This window comes from Salmo salar, chromosome 03, assembly GCF_965601325.2.
Source record: "Salmo salar chromosome 03, fSalSal1, whole genome shotgun sequence".
Lineage (NCBI taxonomy): Eukaryota > Metazoa > Chordata > Actinopteri > Salmoniformes > Salmonidae > Salmo > Salmo salar.
In genome coordinates this window covers 36,128,341-36,141,119 of record NC_138293.1, presented here as the reverse complement: position 1 = coordinate 36,141,119, position 12,779 = coordinate 36,128,341, and the positions used below count along the sequence as shown (strand labels likewise).

Here is a 12,779-nt window from a genome sequence, read left to right as displayed (position 1 = left end):
ACATTTACACCCTACACACCCTAATTGATAAACGTGAATCAAAACGAAATATTTCTCCTGCTTTGTGGATTTACAAAAAGCCTTTTCAATTTGTCATTAAGGCATTTTTGCAAATGAATTGAAAGTTGTATAGGTGGAAAAATAAATGTCATCAAATCAATGTATAGAAATAATGCAGTCAAATTGGAAGTAAACACACATTTATTTCCCCAAGGGCACACTGTGAAACAGGAAAAACTTGAGCTCAAGTCTATTTAACGTACAGTACCAGTCAAAAGTTTGGACACACCTACTCATTCAAGGGTTTTTCTTTATTTTTACTATTTTCTACATTGTAGAATAATAGTGAAGATATCAAAACTATGAAATAACATATGGAATCATGTAACGACAAGTATTAAACAAATCTAAATATATTTTAGATTCTTCAAAGTAGCCACACCGTCATGATGACATCTTTGCTCACTCTTGGCATTCTCTCAACCAGCTTCACCTGGAATGCTTTTCCAACCATCTTGAAGGAGTTCCCACATGCTGAACACTTGTTGGCTGCTTTTCATTCACTCTGCGGTCCAACTCATCCCAAACCATCTCAATTGGGTTGAGGTTGGGTTATTATGGAGGCCACCATAATAACCCACCAGATGGGATGGCGTATTGCTGCAGAATGCTGTGGTAGCCATGCTGGTTAAGTGTGCCTTGAATTCTAAATAAATCACAGACAGTGTCACCAGCAAAGCACCCCCACACCATCAAACCTCCATGCTTCACGGTGGGAACCACACATCCAGAGATCATCCGTTCACCTATTCTGCGTCTCACAAAGAGATGTGTCTCTTACTTGAACTCTTACATTTATTTGGGCTGCAATTTCTGAGGCTGGTAACTCTCTAATGAACTTATCCTCTGCAGCAGAGGTAACTCTGGGTCTTCCTTTCCTGTGGTGGTCCTCATGAGAGCCAGTTTTATCATAGCACTCAATGGTTTTTGCAACTGCACTTGATTTCATAGTTCTTGACATTTTCCGGATTGACTGACCTTCATGCCTAAAAGTAATGATGGACTGTAATTTCTCTTTGCTTATTTGAGCTGTTCTTGCCAGAATATGGACTTGGTATTTTACCAAATAGGGCTCTTCTGTATACCACCCCTACCTTGTCACAACACAATTGATTGGCTCATTCCAGGGTGACTACCTCATGAAGCTGGTTAAGAGAATGTCAAGAGTGTGCAAAGCTGTCAAGGCAAAGGGTGGCTACTTTGAAGAATCTCAAATATAAAATATATTTTCATTTTTTTAACACTTTTGTGGGTTTTACATGATTCCATGTGTGTTATTTCCTAGTGTTGATGTCTTCACTATTATTCTACAATATAGAAAATAGTATAAATAAAGAAAAACCTTGGAATGAGTAGGTGTGTCCAAACGTTTGACTGGTACTGTATACATGAACGGATTGGCAAAAACACTAGAAGAATCAACAGCCCACGGTCTCACTCTAAATGACGCCAAAATAAAATGCCTCCTGTATGCAGATGGCCTGGTGCTGCTGTCCCCCACAGAAGAGGGGTTACAGCAACAAATAGATGATCTGCAACAGTTCTGGCAGACCTGGGCCCTGACAGTCAATCTCAAAAATAACAGTTTTACTGCGCTTCACGTCTATAGAACACACACACCTACACATTTTTGGAACAAAAATAATCAGCTCTACAGGGAACTTCAACCTGGCCGTGAATGAACTGAAAGACAAAGCAAGGAGGGCTTTCTATGCCATTCAAATATCTATCAAATTAGACATACCAATTAGGATCTGACTCAAAATATTCAAATCAATAAGAGAACCAATTGCACTATGGCAGTGAAGTGTGTGTGTGGTCCGCTTACAAAACAAGAATTTGACAAAAGGAACAAACACCAAATTGAAAGCCTATATGCGGAATTCTGTAAGCACATCCTCAGACTGCAGAGAAACTCAAAACAACGCATGCAGGGCAGAATTAGGCAAATTCCCTCTTCTGATTCATTAATATCCCCAAAAATAGCCACCAAATGTTATAATCATTTAAAAACAAGTGACCCCCACTCCTACCATTTACAAAATTCTCAAGTGCCAAGAGTTGACCATAAAGAAGAGCCCTCAGCTAGCTGGTTCTGAGGCTCAATTCTCTAACTACTAGCCTCAGGACAGCACATAGAAAATCTGTCCCATCCAAATGATCACAAAGCAAAAATATCACCTATTGGAAAGAAACCACAAAAAAATTGAAGTAAACTTCAATGCTATTTGTCTCTAAACAGATAGTCTGCCACTGTGTACTATCTGACCACTGTGACTGATAGAAAACTGAGGAAAACACTATGTACAGACTGAGAGCACAGCCTGGCCATAGACACCGGTTATCACAGGCAAACCTGGCTGCCCAGAGAGGACAGGCTGTGCTCATTCTGCCCGCAGGAAGAGATGGAGACAGTGCTGCATTTTCTTTCAAACCTTGACAGATATACTGACATAAGATGTACATTCTTCCCAATTATTTTAAAACAATAAGAAGGATTTGAAAATCTAAATGATAAAGACACAACTACATACTTGGTGAAAAAAATTTATTCTGTCTTTTAGCAGCCACATTTGTGGCCTCCTGCCACAACCTGAGGGACAACCAGTCAGAAGTATAGTGTGATTATTCATATCTGCCTATTCTTTATTCATTTTTGTTGTTGTAATTGCTCTTAGTATGATTATCACTATCATTATTATTGCTTTATTATAAATAGTCCAGTATATTCCTGTCTTTGACCATTGTCGCTATATGTTTACTTTGACACTGTAAGTGTTCACTTTCCATGTCAATAAAGTATACTGAATTGAATTAATTGAGATGGCCAATTTGGCGGAAAATCTGTCTCCTTCCAGCAGGTGGTGTTTTTTTCTTTGTTTTGCCCACCAAGCAAGGAGTTTTATATGGAGGTCAAGTGTTACATTTGGTCAACAACAAAAAACGTATGGCTTATTTGCTACATGAGGTTTATTTTATCGAATAGAAGTTTCATAATGCTTAAATTGTTACGAGTGTACTGATATAAGTAGGACGTGACATCCAGGCAACTTTGAAAAAAAATACTTTATATAAGAGTTGTGTCGAGATGGCTATGCATATTCATGGCATGAGGCTAGTAGCATAGCATCTCTCTCCATTGAATACAGGATGTTGATGTCAACAATCCTCATTGAATATTTAAAGGATTACAATAATGAGATGCATCCACCAATCCAAAGAAATGATAGGCGGGAGCTAGACAGCCAGCCGGCTCGCTTTGTGGACAACGACTCCCATTGTTAGGGCGGAGAGACATGCATCTTGTCAATATATCCATAATCCTTGGTATAAACCAGATGAAACTTGGTTATAGATGGTCAATGAATCGAGTTCGGTGTCTGTCATCATTTGGGGTTCACACTCACCTGTCTCGATCAATAAGAGACTACTTGAAATAGACAAGATGGCGGTGTACACATGAAGCAAAATGTTTTATTTATTTTAATAACTGAGCATTTTCTAAATTCAAACAGAACCCCTGCAACTGGACACTGACATTTTATAAGACTTCTGTTTCCACGAATCGAGGACGAAGATGGCATAGGGCGGCAGGTAGCCTAGTGACCGAAAGGTTGTTGGATCGAATCCCAGTAACCGAAAGGTTTCTGGATCGAATCCCCGAGCTGACAAGGTAAAAATCTGTTGTTCTGCCCCTGAGCAAGGCACCGGGTGCCGAAGACGTGGATGACGATTATCACAGCCCCCCGCACCTCTCTGATTCAGAAGGGTTGGGTTAAATGCGGAAGACACATTTCAGTTGAATGCAATCAGTTGTACAACTATCGTCAAGCTAAGGTTGGTCAAAAATGCTCTAATTACCTATCCTATAATTCCCAGTAACGGATACCAAACATGTTTGGTTAAATCACAAATCACATTATCTGGTGTAACAATCCTTAGCTACAGTTCTCTGCACTAATATACCTGAGACACACTCAGACACCCTGAACTGACAAGGTAAAAACTGTTCATACTGTATTTGGTTTTCTATGTTACTTTTACCGTATAACATTCTTGTTGAATACCCAGTTCTCTTTTTGAGTTGGCATTAAATAGTGCACACTCCCTTGTATTTTAGAATTTGACAAATCAACATGATTTGGACATCTGAATGTCTAACATCTGTTTCATGCTACATAGCCCTGTACAGCTTATATAAATATGTTCTGTGAATCCATAAAGGCAGCCAAGTTTTGAAGATTGATAGAAAATATCCATATTTATTTTATGGTGGTTCTACATGGTCTTATGTTGAGCCACACTGTCTTTTATCTGGCTTCGACACACTGGCAATGGTGTTTGGCATGGTGGAATGGGGAAGCTGAGACTCATTGTGCTTGTGGCAAATGGTCTTGCCCTGTCTGCAGTGTACGGCCAGCTGGATAGAACACTGCCCGAAGTGGTGTAGGGCTCATATTGTGTGAGGATGGCCAGTTGCTGTGGAAATGTGAGTGGAGTCAACTTGGTTCACTTTCGTTAGCTAGCTAGCTAGCTAGCTAGCTAGCTATTCGCCGGCCACACATTCACATTGCTACTTCTCTTGGTAGAATAGCCAGCTTGCTAACGTTACCAAGTTTAATTCGAGCATATCGTCACAGAGTTTCTAAACAATATTTGATATTGTTCTGTTTATAGTGAAAAGGTTACCACTGGCTTGCTGCTAGCTTTAGCTGACCTGCAAAAAGTAAAATAAATTGCTAATCTTTTGCTTGTTTGCTTAGCTAGCTAGCTATGTATAGTAGCTAGTAACCGATTAAACTCAACTCCACGATTTACGTTGGAGTTGAGCAGCAGAAAAAAAGAAAAAACATTTTATGTGACGTCGGAGCTACAGTCCTCCCATACTAGTCGCTCAGCGCCAGTGGTGGATAAAGTACCCAACTGAGTAAAAGTAAAGATACCTTAATAGAAAATGTAAAATTCTACTTGAGTAAAAGTCTAAAAGTATTTGGTTTCAAATACACTTAAGTATCAAAAGTAAAACTATAAATAATTGAAAAAAGAAATGACAGTCCATCATTACTTTAAGACATGAAGGTCAGTCAATCTGGAAAATTTCAAGAACTTTGAAAGTTTCTTCAAATGCAGTCGAAAAACCATCAAGCGTTATGATGAAACTGGCTCTCATGAGGACTGTCACAGAAAAGGAAGACCCATAGTTACCTCTGCTGCAGAGGATAAGTTCATTAGAGTTACCAGCCTCAAATTGCAGCCCAAATAAATTCTTCACAGAGTTCAAGTAACAGACACAACTCAACATCAACTGTTCAGAGGAGACTGTGTGAATCAGGCCTTCGTGGTTGAATTTCTGCAAAGAAACCACTACTAAAGGACACCAATAATAAGAAGAGACTTTCTTGGGAAACACGAGCAAAGGACATTAGACCGGTGGAAATATGTCCTTTGGTCTGATGATTCCAAATTCGAGATTTTTGGTTCCAACCTCCGTGTCTTTATGAGACACAGAGTAGGTCAACGGATGATTTCCACATGTGTAGTTCCCACCGTGAAGCATGAAGGAGGAGGTGTGATGGTGTGGGGCTGGTGACACTGTCTGTGATTTATTTAGAATTCAAGGCACACTTAACCAGCATGGCTACCTTAGCATTCTTCAGCGATACGCCATCCCATCTGGTTGCGCTTAGTGGGACTATCATTTGTTTTTCAACAGGACAATGACCCAAAACATGAGTTGGAGTTGGACCGCAGAGTGATGGAAAAGCAGCCAACAAGTGCTCAGCATACGTGGGAACTCCTTCAAGACTGTTGGAAAAGCATTCCAGGTGAAGCTGGTTGAGCGCATGCCAAGAGTGTGGAAAGCTGTCATCAAGGCAAAGGCTGGCTAATTTGTTGAACACTTTTTTGGCTACTACATTATTGCATATGTGTTATTTCATAGTTTTGATGTCTTCACTATTGTTCTACAATGTTAGAAAATAGCAAAAGATTAAGAAAAACCTATGAATGGGTAGGTGTGTCCAAACATTTGACTAGTACTGTATATATTTGCAGTTTAAGTGTGCGATTTGAGTGTTAGAAAAATGCTGATTTAGACATTACAAAAATAAACAATGGCAACACTGCCATGTTGCACTGAGCCTTGCTGTTGGAAAACCACACTAGTGTCCGACTTTCGGCAGTTGCAGATACACCTCCCCAGACTTCACTCCTTGACATTCATCTGCAGTCGGTTGCATCAGCCTTACAGCTCAAACGATCCCAATATCTCTGAAGCTTTAATTGGTGCATATGACCAGAGATATGGATATAATGACGTTATGCTTATGTCTTTGCAGTAACAAGGAGATTTGTCATCCACAGAGAGGAACGGCTGAGTGTCAAGCTCCGCTTATTCCTCTCTTTGGATTGGTGTATACATCTCATTATTTGAGTAATTTTTAAATGCTCGAAGAGTGGTGTTGACATCAACCACCTGTATTCAATGGAGTGAGATGCTATGCCAGCCTCATGAATATGTATTGAACATCTCGAAATTCAATAGATACAACTCCAATATCAAGTGTTTTTTCTCAAAGTTGACAGGATGTCACGTGCATCCCACTTATCAGTATACTCGTAACAACCTAAGTATTACGAAACTTCTATTAAATCAAATAAGCCACACATATCAAAATAGTAATTCATGTTAACCTTGACTGAATTCGACACTCTCTCATTGCCTCCCATACAAAAACGAAGGATCTGCTTAACGTGGACAGATTTTGGGCAGAGATGGGGCTCTCCCGTCACCTCCCTCTCTCTGATATGACCCTGTAGTCATGGTCACACACACACAGTGTGACCATAACGTGTGTGCAAACACTTGAGTACAGTCGTGGCCAAAAGTTTTGAGAATGACACAAATATTAATTTCCACAAAGTTTTCTGCGTCAGTGTCTTTAGATATTTTTGTCACATGTTACTATGGATTATTGACGTATAATTACAAGCATTTCATAAGTGTCCAAGGCTTTTATTGACAATTACATGAAGTTGATGCAAAGAGTCAATATTTGCTGTGTTGACCCTTCTTTTTCAAGACCTCTGCAATCCGCCCTGGCATGCTGTCAATTAACTTCTGGGCCACATCCTGACTGATGGCAGCCCATTCTTGCATAATCAATGCTTGGAGGTTTTCAGAATTTGTGGTTTTTGTTTGTCCACCCGCCTCTTGAGTATTGACGACAACTTCTCAATGGGATTAAGGTCTGGGGAGTTTCCTGGCCATGGACCCAAAATATCGATGTTTTGTTCCCTGAGCCACTTAGTTATCACTTTTGCCTTATGGCAAGGTGCTCCATCATGCTGGAAAATGCATTGTTCGTCACCAAACTGTTCCTGGATGGTTGGGAGAAGTTGTTCTCGGAGGATGTGTTGGTACCCTGAATTCCTATCGGATCTTGTAGTCATAGCAGATAATATTCTAATTTTTGGTGACTTTAACATTCACATGGAAAAGTCCACAGACCCACTCCAAAAGGCTTTCGGAGCCATCATCGACTCAGTGGGTTTTGTCCAACATGTCTCTGGACCTACTCACTGCCACAGTCATACTCTGGACCTAGTTTTGTCCCATGGAATAAATGTTGTGGATCTAAATGTTTTTCCTCATAATCCTGGACTATCGGACCACCATTTTATTACGTTTGCAATTGCAACAAATAATCTGCTCAGACCCCAACCAAGGAGCATTAAAAGTCGTGCTATAAATTCTCAGACAACCCAAAGATTCCTTGATGCCCTTCCAGACTGCCTCTGCCTACCCAAGGACGTCAGAGGACAAAAATCAGTTAACCACCTAACCGAGGAACTCAATTTAACCTTGCGCAATACCCTAGATGCAGTTGCACCCCTAAAAACTAAAAACATCTGTCATAAGAAACTAGCTCCCTGGTATACAGAAAATACACGAGCTCTGAAGCAAGCTTCCAGAAAATTGGAACGGAAATGGCGCCACACCAAACTGGAAGTCTTCCGACTAGCTTGGAAAGACAGTACCGTGCAGTATCGAAGAGCCCTTACTGCTGCTCGATCATCCTATTTTTCCAACTTAATTGAGGAAAATAAGAACAATCCGAAATTTCTTTTTGATACTGTCGCAAAGCTAACTAAAAAGCAGCCTTCGCAAATGGAGGATGGCTTTCACTTCAGCAGTAATAAATTTATGAACTTCTTTGAGGAAAAGATCATGATCATTAGAAAGCAAATTACAGACTCCTCTTTAAATCTGGGTATTTCTCCAAAGCTCCATTGTCCTGAGTCTGCACAACTCTGCCAGGACCTAGGATCAAGGGAGATACTAAAGTGTTTTAGTACTATATCTCTTGACGCAATGATGAAAATAATCATGGCCTCCAAACCCTCAAGCTGCATACTGGACCCTATTCCAACTAAACTACTGAAAGAGCTGCTTCCTGTGCTTGGCCCTCCTATGTTGAACATAATAAACGGCTCTCTATCCACCGGATGTGTACCAAGCTCACTAAAAGTGGCAGTAATAAAGCCTCTCTTGAAAAAGCCGAATCTTGATCCAGAAATTATAAAAAACTATCGGCCTATATCGAATCTTCCATTCCTCTCCAAAATTTTAGAAAAAGCTGTTGCACAGCAACTGACTGCCTTCCTGAAGACAAACAATGTATACGAAACGCTTCAGTCTGGTTTTAGACCCCATCATAGCACTGAGACTGCACTTGTGAAGGTGGTAAATGACCTTTTAATGACGTCAGACCGAGGCTCTGCATCTGTCCTCGTGCTCCTAGATCTTAGTGCCGCTTTTGATACCATCGATCACCACATTCTTTTGGAGAGATTGGAAACCCAAATTGGTCTACATGGACAAGTTCTGGCCTGGTTTAGATCTTATCTGTCGGAAAGATATCAGTTTGTCTCTGTGAATGGTTTGTCCTCTGACAAATCAATTGTAAATTTCGGTGTTCCTCAAGGTTCCGTTTTAGGACCACTATTGTTTTCACTATATATTTTACCTCTTGGGGATGTCAATCGAAAACATAATGTTAAATTTCACTGCTATGCGGACGACACACAGCTGTACATTTCAATGAAACATGGTGAAGCCCCAAAATTGCCCTCGCTAGAAGCCTGTGTTTCAGACATAAAGAAGTGGATGGCTGCAAACTTTCTACTTTTAAACTCGGACAAAACAGAGATGCTTGTTCTAGGTCCCAAGAAACAAAGAGATCTTCTGTTGAATCTGACAATTAATCTGGATGGTTGTACAGTCGTCTCAAATAAAACTGTGAAGGACCTCGGCGTTACTCTGGACCCTGATCTCTCTTTTGAAGAACATATCAAGACTGTTTCAAGGACAGCTTTTTTCCATCTACGTAACATTGCAAAAATCAGAAATTTTCTGTCCAAAAATGACGCAGAAAAATTAATCCATGCTTTTGTTACTTCTAGGCTGGACTACTGCAATGCTCTACTTTCCGGCTACCCGGATAAAGCACTAAATAAACTTCAGTTAGTGCTAAATACGGCTGCTAGAATCCTGACTAGAACCAAAAAATTTGATCATATTACTCCAGTGTTAGCCTCCCTACACTGGCTTCCTGTTAAGGCAAGGGCTGATTTCAAGGTTTTACTGCTAACCTACAAAGCATTACATGGGCTTGCTCCTACCTATCTTTCCGATTTGGTCCTGCCGTACATACCTACACGTACGCTACGGTCACAAGACGCAGGCCTCCTAATTGTCCCTAGAATTTCTAAGCAAACGGCTGGAGGTAGGGCTTTCTCCTATAGAGCTCCATTTTTATGGAATGGTCTGCCTACCAATGTGAGAGACGCAGACTCAGTCTCAACCTTTAAGTCTTTACTGAAGACTTATCTCTTCAGTAGGTCCTATGATTAAGTATAGTCTGGCCCAGGAGTGTGAAGGTGAACGGAAAGGCTGGAGCAACGAACCGCCCTTGCTGTCTCTGCCTTGCCGGTTCCCCTCTTTCCACTGGGATTCTCTGCCTCTAACCCTTTTACAGGGGCTGAGTCACTGGCCTACTGGTGTTCTTCCATGCCGTCCATGGGAGGGGTGCGTCACTTGAGTGGGTTGAGTCACTGACGTGGTCTTCCTGTCTGGGTTGGCGCCCCCCCCCCTTGGGTTGTGCCATGGCGGAGATCGTTGTGGGCTATACTCGGCCTTGTCTTAGGACGGTAAGTTGGTGGTTGGAGACATCCCTCTAGTGGTGTGGGGGCTGTGCTTTGGCAAAGTGGGTGGGGTTATATCCTGCCTGTTTGGCCCTGTCCGGGGGTATCATCGGATGGGGCCACAGTGTCTTCTGATCCCTCCTGTCTCAGCCTCCAGTATTTATGCTGCAGTAGTTTATGTGTCGGGGGGCTAGGGTCAGTCTGTTACATCTGGAGTATTTCTCTTGTCTTATCCGGTGTCCTGTGTGTATTTAAATATGCTCTCTCTAATTCTCTCTTTCTGTCTTTCTCTCGGAGGACCTGAGCCCTAGGACCATGCCTCAGGACTACCTGGTATGATGACTCCTTGCTGTCCCCAGTCCACCTGGCCGTGCTGCTGCTCCAGTTTCAACTGTTCTGCCTGCGGCTATGGAACCCTGACCTGTTCACCGGACGTGCTTGTTGCACCCTCGACAACTACTATGATTATTATTATTTGACCATGCTGGTCATTTATGAACATTTTAACATTTTAACATTTTGACCATGTTCTGTTATAATATCCACCCTGCACAGCCAGAAGAGGACTGGCCACCCCTCATAGCCTGGTTCCTCTCTAGGTTTCTTCCTAGGTTTTTGGCCTTTCTAGGGAGTTTTTCCTAGGGAGTTTTTCCTAGCCACCGTGCTTCTTTCACATGCTTTGCTTGCTGTTTGGGGTTTTAGGCTGTGTTTCTGTACAGCACTTTGAGAATATCAGCTGATGTACGAAGGGCTATATAAAAATAAATTTGATTTGATTTGATTTGAAATTTGATACCATTCTTTATTCATGGCTGTGTTCTTAGGCAAAATTGTGAGTGAGCCCACTCCCTTGGCTGAGAAGCAACCCCACGCATGAATGGTCTCAGGAGGCTTTACTGTTGGCATGGCACAGGACTGATGGTAGCGCTCACCTTGTCTTCTCCGGACAAGCTTTTTTCCAGATGCCCAAACAATCGGAAAGGGGATTCATCAGAGAAAATGACTTTACCCCAGTCCTCAGCAGTCCAATCCCTGTACCTTTTGCAGAATATCAGTCTGTCCCTGATGTTTTTCCTGAAGAGAAGTGGCTTCTTTGCTGCCCTTCTTGACACCAGACCATCCTCCAAAATTCATCGCCTCACTGTGCGTGCAGATGCACTCACACCTGCCTGCTGCCATTCCTGAGCAAGCTCTGTACTGGTGGTGCCCCGATCCCGCAGCTGAATCAACTTTAGGAGATGGTCCTGGCGCTCGCTGGACTTTCTTGGGCGCCCTGAAGCCTTCTTCACAACAATTGAACCGCTCTCCTTGAAGTTGTTGACGATCCGATAAATGGTGGATTTAGGTGCAATCTTACTGGCAACAATATCCTTGCCTGTGAAGCCCTTTTTGTGCAAAGCAATGATGATGGCACGTGTTTCCTTGCAGGTAACCATGGTTGACAGAGGAAAAACAATGATTCCAAGCACCACCCAACCTTTTGATACTTCCAGTCTGTTTTTCGAAATCAATCAGCATGACAGAGTGATCTCCAGCCTTGTCCTCGTCAACACTCACACCTGTGTTAACGAGAGAATCACTGACATGATGCCATCTGGTCCTTTTGTGGCAGGGCTGAAATGCAGTGGAAATGTTTTTGGGGGATTCAGTTCATTTGCATGGCAAAGCGGGACTTTGCAATTCATCTGATCACTCTTCATAACATTCTGGAGTATATGCAAATTGCCATCATACAAACTGAGGCAGCAGACTTAATATTTGTGTCATTCTCAAAACTTTTGGCCACGACTGTACAATTTGAAGTGGAGTACATAAAGGACCCAGTAGAAATGTGAAGACTTTAGGTTAGTGATTTTATTTACCTGATCAGAGTTATGTAGAGGTGGTAGGACCTTGATTGGGAGGAATATAAGATGGTACATACAGTGCCTTCAGAAAGTATATACACCCTTTGACTTGTTTCACATTTTGATGTTGAAAAGGTGGGATTCAAATGGATTTAATTGCCATTGTTTGTCAACGATCTACACAAAATACTCTGTAATGTCAAAGTATAAGAAAAATTATAACATTTGTAAAAAACATAATGAAAACAATATATCTTGATTTGATATGTATTCAACCCCTTGAGTCAATACATGAGTCAATTCTTTGTAGAAGCAGCTTTGGCATCTATTACAGCTGTGAGTCTCTAAGAGCTTTCCACACCTGGATTGTGCAACATTTGCCCATCAATTTTTCAACAACCATTTTCAGGTCTTCTCATTGATTTCAAGCAGATTTAAGTTAAAACTGTAACTCAGCCACTCAGGGACCTTCACTGTCTTCTTGGTAAGAAACTCCATTGTAGATTTGGCCTTGTGTTTTAGGTTATTGTCCTGCTGAAAGGTAAATTCATCTCCCAGTGTCTGGTGAAAAGGATTTTGACTGTGCTTAGCTCCATTCCATTTCTTTTTTATCCTGAAAATCTCCCCAGTCCTTAACAATTACAAGCATACCCATGACATGATGCA

The 12,779-nt window shown here is 41.5% G+C and overlaps 1 long non-coding RNA gene across 1 annotated transcript; it reads left to right on the top strand.

The window, feature by feature from the left end:
• The first annotated feature begins 3,603 nt into the window (after window positions 1-3,603).
• LOC145877567 (uncharacterized) lies at window positions 3,604-12,383 on the top strand. Its single transcript, XR_014391882.1, has 2 exons — window positions 3,604-4,549; window positions 5,774-12,383. It is a non-coding gene; the product is annotated as an uncharacterized LOC145877567 (long non-coding RNA).
• The last annotated feature ends 396 nt before the right edge of the window (window positions 12,384-12,779 follow it).